The sequence below is a fragment of the Ceratotherium simum genome, chromosome 1 (genome assembly GCF_057802395.1).
Source record: "Ceratotherium simum simum isolate JZ-2026a chromosome 1, ASM5780239v1, whole genome shotgun sequence".
Taxonomy (NCBI): Eukaryota; Metazoa; Chordata; class Mammalia; order Perissodactyla; family Rhinocerotidae; genus Ceratotherium; species Ceratotherium simum.
The window spans coordinates 27,974,613-27,983,164 of NC_141900.1; the positions used below are offsets into that span (position 1 = coordinate 27,974,613).

The 8,552-nt window shown below is 40.2% G+C and overlaps 1 long non-coding RNA gene across 1 annotated transcript; it reads left to right on the forward strand.

The window, feature by feature from the left end:
• The first annotated feature begins 1,007 nt into the window (after positions 1 to 1,007).
• LOC147918166 (uncharacterized) lies at positions 1,008 to 2,755 on the forward strand. Its single transcript, XR_015553069.1, has 2 exons — positions 1,008 to 1,190; positions 2,510 to 2,755. It is a non-coding gene; the product is annotated as an uncharacterized LOC147918166 (long non-coding RNA).
• Positions 2,756 to 8,552: the final 5,797 nt, after the last annotated feature.

The window sequence follows — 8,552 nt, forward strand, 5'->3', positions numbered from 1 at the left end:
ACTGAGTTCATCTATTCTTCTCCCCAGATCAGTGAGCATCCTTAACACTCTTTGTTTGAACTCTCTGTTGGGTAGGTTGCTCATTTCTGTTTCACTTAGTTCCTTTTCTGGGGTTTTGTCCTGTTCCCTTACTTGGAATGTATTCTTTTGCCTCCTCATTTTGCCTCTTTCCCTGTGATTGTGTCTACGTATTAGGTAGGTCAGCTACGTCTCCTGCTCTTGGATAGGTGACCTTATGTAAGTGATGCCCTGGGAGGCTTCCAGTGTGCTTCCCTCAGTTCTCAATGTTCCAGGGGTGACCTCTATGTGGGCTACGTGTGTCCTTCTGTTGTGGCCTGTTTGCTCTCCTTGTAGGTGCCCAGGGAGGCCGAGTTATGCTCCTGGCCAGCTGTTGTAACTCTCAGCTGTTTGTAGTTGTTGTGGGCCCTTCAGTCTCTTTATCAGGTGTGGGGAGCCCCAGCACAGTTGGCTACAAGTTCTAATACCACATTTGTGTTGCAGTATTTCTTTTAAGTGAGTAGGCCTCCAGCGTGGCAGGTTGTTAGGCTCAGGGCCTTACAATTGCTGTAAGCCTCTAGCCTATTAGGTCTCTTGTCAGCTCTCTGAGGATTGCAGCTGGGTGGGGCTTGCCTCAGGAACAGAAGCACCCAATTGTTTCAGGCTTTGGAAGGTGGGGCAAACCCCCTATGTGGGTCTTTGAGAAGCACAAGTCTTCTGCAGCTGACAAGCCCTGCCACCCACAGGTCCACACACAGAGTCAACACAGTCCTGCCCCGTGTGAGCGCCCCGACCTCCCCAAGCGGACCCAGTCTCTCCACGGCGGGAGCCCCACACACTCTGCCACTGCCCCACACTCTCCACCTGCTCCTTGTACACACCCTGCCCCGCTCAAGTCGGCTCAGTTGCCAGGCTGCAGAGAATCCAGTCACCAATCTATGCAGGCCCACACGTTGCCTGAGGGCTTGTTGTTGGGTGGGGCCAGTCTCTAGGGTGGGCTGCCTGCCCTGGCTGAGCTGGATTAAATCGGTGCTCTAGCGGGTGGGGCAGACCCTGGGCTAGCAGGCCTCAGGGAGAACTCCAATGGCATCTGTGTCAGCAAGCCCACACCAGGCCACAACAATGGCCGCCGCCAATGTCCCAGTCCCTGGAGAGGCCTCACCCCTCACCGAGATGCACTCAGGGCCTATTAGGTGAGTCTCTTGTCACCAAAGCACTGTGCACCTTTCTTTCTGGTGATTTTAGGATGCTTTCTGAAACGGGTGAGTTTGCATGCGGGCCCTTTAAGAGCCGGTTTTAGTTTCTTTGTGAACCGGGTTTTCTGGGGGTACTCCCCAGTGTTTTAGTAGCAGGCACAGTCAGATATTATGCTGCTGGTCTCGATTGTGCTGGGTCCAGAAAATGCCCACAGTGGGGGCGCTCCCCGGCTCAGGGCCCCGCGTCTCCAGGGAGGCTGCGTACCTGTGCGCTGCTCCCGGCGGCCGTGAAGCTGGCGGCTTGTGAAGGCGGCGGTTTTTCCTCTCCAGAAGGGAGTTTCTGCCTCTTCTACCTCAGTTAGGATTGTCCGTTGTTGCAGGAGTTCCTCTTATCCAGTTTTCAGTTCTGTCTCAGGGGTAGTTTTTCCATGAGTAGTTGTAAATTGGCTGTGTCCACAGGAGGAGGTGAGTTCAGAGTCTGCCTACGCCGCCATCTTGACTCCGCCTCTACAGCTTAATTTTTAATGATGCCTACTTTGACTCTTAAAAGTGTCCCAGTTTAAGATAATGATTTATATTGTTACTTTGCCTATATGACATTTGCGGGTCCAAAGTATAACCCATTAACAACAGCTTGTCATGGTAAAACCTAACCATTATTAGAAGTTGCCTGGTACAAGTCACTATCTTTAGTTGCAAGCCACAGAAATTCTGTTGAAATCTTAAGGAAAAATTAATTCTCTTGGAGGCATATGAAGAGAAAACTGAAGATCCAGCATCGCACGCAGTGCACAGGAGTAGAACAGCTCTTGGAGACTTGGTAACAGAGACTAATGAACCACCTTGTTAAGGTGCGACAAATTGGGATATTTTGCCTCAGAGTTTCATTGTTTGTGGCATTCTGCTAAGATTTCAGTTCCAAGCACAGGGAATCTGACTCATCTTGGGTCATGTGTCCCTCTCAAGTGTAGGGGAGGTCAGGGCAATTTCATTGGCGGTTCTGCCAAACCTCTTATAATGAGGAAAGCAAAACTGGAGTGAATTAAAAGCAAAGAACGCTGGGCAGGAAAACTCCAAATGTGCACCTCGTACTCTTGGGTAGTACCGAGGAATCATCTCAGGGGATGTTTCCACTTGAATCCAGTCTTAAGATTGATGCAGATACTGATATCATCACTTTTAACCGTTTTAAATTTCTACATCAATTTGCTTTTGCAAAATCTCCTCTCAGGTCATAGAAAAGTGGCCAGTAATGAACAACTGCTGTTTTCAGGTAAACAAGATCATCACTTCTTAGGTTTTTTTGTACATTCCAGCTGCAAGTCCCTCCAGCTCCTCCATGCGAACTACTGCCACAGCATGGCCACCGACAGAAGAGTGGTGTGATTCCGTGCGGGAACCGAACCTGGGCTGCTGAAGTGGAGAGCACTGAATCCTAACCACTAGGCCATCAGGGCTGGCTCGGTTCATCACTTTTTAATTGATCCAGATCTTAAGTTTATGTTTTGATTTATGGATGTAGTGACTTAGGAACCAAATGAAAATATTAATACAATGTCTGAGATCCATATTTCTCAATCTGGCATTTAATATCCTCCACAACCAAACCTAATCTTATTTTTACCGCTTTATCACACATATTCAAATATCCTGGGAAATATGTCTACTTCCCAATTCTGAACACATGCAGTGTTTGCTTGATCCTTTGCCTTTGTTGAAACTACTCTTCTCCTTATCCTATTCATCTGTGACATATCCTTCAAAGGCCAACTCAACTTATACTTACCGAGAACAACTTTATCTTGCTGTCTCAGGTCAGAGATATTTATCTTATGCTATAACTCTGCCTGGCAATCGCACTGTCTTGCATAAATTATATTTCATGTGAATATGTCTTATACTTTCCACAATATCATAAATTTCTTAAGAGGCAGAAATTATTTCTCATAATTTTTTATTTCCATAGCACTATGCCTTGACATTTGTTGATTAAACACTAGTCTAAGTTTCAAGTAGCAATGATCAATGTCTACAGATAAACCTAAATAATCGCTATGCTCTCTGCTTTGTCTTTTTTTTTTGCTCTCTGCTTTTTAAATATATATATTCAAAATAACTTTCCTACCATCTTTAATAAGTTCATTTGAGAAAGTCTCTATACCTTTTAAATAGCATTGGGATCTTAGCCAGTCAGGCCAATTAGCTCATATCTGTTTACAGATTCAGAATGAGTACACTCCTCTTGCATGACTCTTGTTGATGTAATTCAATGTCCTTTTATGACCTGAAAACCAGAGTGATGGTAATTTATAAAATGACTAGTCCTGTGAATCCATGCATTTGAATCGTTTAATTAATTTCAATGTTTGCATTAAACATAATGCAAAAGAATGCATTCCTTTAGTTCCTTTATATTAAATAAGCTCTGTATACTGCTCCTAAATTTCCTACAATATATTGAGTTGCTGACAAATCATCAAGCTTTTGGCTGGTTTTATATAAATCTTTGAAAGAGCTTGGAAAAAATCCAAAAGCAACATACAATTCTCTTATTAAAAACATCTATTGCTGCCCAAAATTTATTCATATAACTATAGTCATGGTATCTTCACATTCTAGAATTTTTTTGCTGAAAGATGGTACTATATTTGATAATTACAGTTTCCTTTCTGTCCCCTGTAATGGAGTTGTCTAGTGCCTTTATTCTATGTACACATACATAGCTCAAAGATTTAATTAAGCTGGCTTTTTTTATATAGCTCACAACTTGTCCTCTGCTCTTAATTGGTGATTCTAAACTTTTAAAGTAGTAACTTTAAAATGACATTGAAAATCTATAATTTTTTTTATCACTAGCTACTACTGTTTGTTTACCAACGCTATTCCCATACCTTCAAGAATTTTTCAGTTGAAGTTTTGAAGTCTATAATTTTTCCTTCTAAATTAAGATTTAAAGATTCTTTGAAGCTGTATGCGCTTATTTGAACATCTAGTCTAACCAGTCACTTCATATAAGTATAGTTCTTTGTGATTTGACATATACACATGAAACTGTTTAAAACTGTGGTATTGTCAGGTCAAGAGTGCACCCAATTCTCTAAATTTAAGTGACAATGTAGTTATTGGAAAGCATAGTGTTCATTGAATTTTCTAAAAAAGCAAACACATATGCTTCAGAAGTCCAAGGCATGGTAATGTGCAGAAATGTGACCAGGATCACACTGTAACTACCCCAGTATTTATTAAGTGTAAATATTGATATACCATATTGTGGAAAGTTCCTACATCTGCCAAAGTGTTATAAACTGCATTTATTTTATTTTCATGATCAACAACTTGTCAAATATATTGTCTTGCTTCTGAGGGAAAAAGCATCATAATATCAAAAGTAAATGTGACTCTCCAACCATGATAGCATCCTTACTAACCCACTCACAGGATGTCCGAGTGATATTTGCTCTCCTTTCATAAAATCTCTCTGCACACATCTCTGTGTCTGAGCTTTGGTATCCGGAGTTTTTATTGGGGTTTCCTTATAGGCATGGTTGATTGAATCATTGGCCACATGATTGCACTCAATTTCTAGACTCCTTTCCTCCGTAGGGGTCAGGCTGATATGCAGCTCAAAGCCCCAATCCTTTAACCACACAATTGGTCTTTCTGGCCTGGATAGCCACCATTTGGAGTCATCTTGGTAGCTTCAACTATGCAGTGGCCTACTGTAAGTCACCTGGTTAGCATAAATTATCTGAGCCCATCATGAGAACAAAGACATATCTATCACTTAGGAAATTCTGAGGATTTAGAGGCTACCTTCCAAGAACCAGAGACCAAGGCCAGCCAAATTTTTGTGATATATTACCCTAGCCCAAATCACCATTATCGCTTGCCTGGACTATTGCAATAGACACCTAACTGGTATCACTCTTATCCTTTTAATTTCCTACAGCCCATTCTCCACACATCAGCTAAAGTGTTCCTTTCAAAACTTCAGTTGAATCATGTAATTCCTCTGCCTCAAACCCTCCAATGGCTGTTCAGTTTACTCAGAGTACAAATTAAGGTTTTACCACGGTAAATGTGGTCCTACATGGTCTGGTCCACGGCCACCCATCTGAACTTATCTCCCAGCAATCTCCTCATCCTTTTCTCTTTTCTAGCGATGACAATTTCCTAGCTACTACTCAAAGTTACTACACAGTCTTAGAAAAAAGTGTTGTAGTCATTCCCATGGCTTTCTCCCTTACTTCATCTTTAGCATTTCTGTCACCTATGGCATAGTTATTTGCATGTTGCTCAGAAAAACTCCATTGGGTAATGCAGAGTTTGAATACCACAGTGCTTCAACTGAAATTATAAAGTATAAGCAAGTAATCAAGTTTAAAGTATTAGACTCGACATATTTTAATAAACGGACTTTTGGGAAAATTTGGCTTTCCAACTGAGACATCTACTAGTTTCTTTAACTGACAATATTGAATGTGTCAGATTAAGAAAAAACAATCTGAAAATATTTTTTCACCAATTAATGAATACTTAAATGGCTAAAGACTCATTTATTGACTAAGATAGTGAATTATTGAACATAGTAATTTATCTTTGAAATAAAATTATTCCACTCTTCCTCATTCCAACTTCTGGATTGGATTAACTATTAGTGTCATGAGAAGGTAAAGTGAAACATTTAAAATAGGGGTTGGCAAACTTTTTCTTTAAAGGTGCAGATAAATATTTTCAATGTTGTGTGCCATCAAGTTTCTGTCACAACTACTCAACTCTGCCATTGTGCTGCAACAGTAGCCATAGACAACATGTTAATAAATAAGTGTGACTGTGATCCAATACAACTTTGCTTACCAAAAGAGGCAGTGGGTGAGATGTGGCCTATGAGTCATAGGCAAAACAAAAAAGGATATTATGGTAACTGCTTATTTGTGTCAAGCAGAATTTTTTCAGTACAAGGCTAAAAAAAAAAACTAGTAAAATAAATTGGATGCACACAAGACTTCCATTAAATAGTCTCGCTGTCCTCACTGATAAAATTTATAATAAATAAAAGTTATAAATTTGAATATAAAAATAAATTTATATTTGGACTTCCACTTCCAGGAAGATGGAGTAGATGTATTTTTTTCATATTCTTCCCACTAATTACAAGTAAAAATCTTGGACATTATATATAAAACAAAAATAACAGGACTCAAAGGTGGAAAGAAGGAGGCAGACAAGCTAAAGATCTTGGGATCAAAGAAAAGAATATGATGTTAAATTCCCTGGCTTTTCTTTCTGCCTCATATACCCCAGACTGGATGCTGGAAAAGTGGCAACCTGGAAATACAAATAGGGGTGGACAAAAATAACCCCAAGAAAAGCCTGTTTTCTCCAGCCGAACGACCAGAAATGGGCAGCTTAGCCAGAGAGAAACATTTTAAACAATAAACAACTGCTCTACTCCAGCCAAACACTGGAAAAAGAACTGTAGCTTCAATTCTACCCCTCACATCAGCAAAGACTGAGGAAAGGTTATCTCTAGGCTGTCCCAACCCATCTTCCTGGGTGGTACCAGAGAAGGTCAAGTTGGGAGCTGGGACTTGCAGTCCCCACTAGGCAGTAGTGAGTGTCCCTTTCCCACAGTGGGGAACATGGCCTTCCACTACCACCTGCAGTTACTGGGCATCCCTTCCCCTCCCCACTGGTGTGATGTCAGAGGAAGACTAATGAAGAATCAAGACTTTCCCCAACACCCAGTGATAATGAGGTCACTCCTTATGCCCTGATGTCACTGGAGGCTAGAACTCTTGTCCCTACTCAGCAGACAGGAAGCACTCCTAACTCTCCCAGCCAGCATGGTATCAGCAGAAACCTAGAGGGGAGCCGGAATTCCACTCCCACCCAGCAGAAAGAGACCCCCTCCAGTCTCAAAGGAGGCTGAGTGGGAACTTGGACTTCTACCCCTACCTGACAGTAACAAAGTGGCACTGCTTTCTTCTCCTGCTGCAGCAGTGTCAGAGAAAGCCAATTAAAAAAGGTTCATATGAAATCCAGAGTCTCATAATTTAATACCCAAAATGTCCAGGTTTTAATTAAAGAATCACATATCATACTGAGAAATAGGGAAAACCACAATTTGAATTTAAAAAGGCAATCAATAAATACAAACATTGTGATGACACGTTAGCAATGTCTGACAAAGATTTTAAAGCAGGAATTTAAAAAAGGCTTTGATGAACATTACAAAGACACTTGAAACAATGAAGAAATAGAAATTTCCAGAAAAGAAATAGAAAGTCTCAGTAAAGAAATAGAAGGAAAAAGAAGAACCAAATGGAAATTCTAGAACTGAAGTATGCAATAACTAAAATAAAAGACTCAATGGATAGACTCAACAGCAGAATGGAAAGGATAGAGGAAAGACTCAGTGAACAACAGAAATTACCCATTAGAAAAACAGAGAGAAAATAGACTAAAAAAAAAGTTTAACAGAGCCTCAGGGACTTGAGGAACAATAATTTAAGACCTAATATTCGTATTATTCAAGGAGTCCTCGAAGGAGAGGAGAGAGAGGAGAGGACTGAAAAAGTACTAAGCCATAATAACTGAAAAGTAGTATCTAGAATAAAGAGGAACTCTCAAAACTCAAAATAATAAAAAACTAAACAATCCAATTAGAAAATGAACAAAAGATGTGAAGGTTAAATTAAGGTGAATTTAAGAAAGTTTAATGTCCTGATCCTGTTGGAAGTCAGAATGACTATAAACCAAAAAGAGAAACTGCTTCATTCATTCTGGGCAACTTGGAGTTTTTTGAGCTCATAGAAACTGTACTCAGTCAAATGCACCTCCATGGAGCAACTAATAATGGAGAGTGTGCATGTGACTTAAAGGGCTGTCTTTCTGCATATCAATTACTTTTAACACCACATTTAAATGGGGTGTTTTCTCCTGGGAACTGCTTCCTTTCAGAGGATTGTATTTATTGAAAATAAAAGGCTGATGACAATAGCAATAAGAACAGTGATTCCTACCATCTCATCTCCCAATGGGGAAAATTTACTAAGAAATATTTATTTTATACATAAATATTCAAGACTACACGGCACATTTGTGGTTTTATATCATCCATCTATGAAAGTGAATGTATAGCATTACTAAAAATCCTGTGGCTGGGTGAGCCTTATGGGGAGCAGCTATTAGTAATATGTTATTTAACACAGATTTCTTTGGTTAAGTTTAGCCATATATTTATTTCTACCGACAACTCAGTGTATAGCAACCTTGATAAGAGTCTGGGAGGGATAAGTATTTGAATTTCACAATATGTATATATCAAGCTAAATAATTCCATAAAGCTTCCCTGAA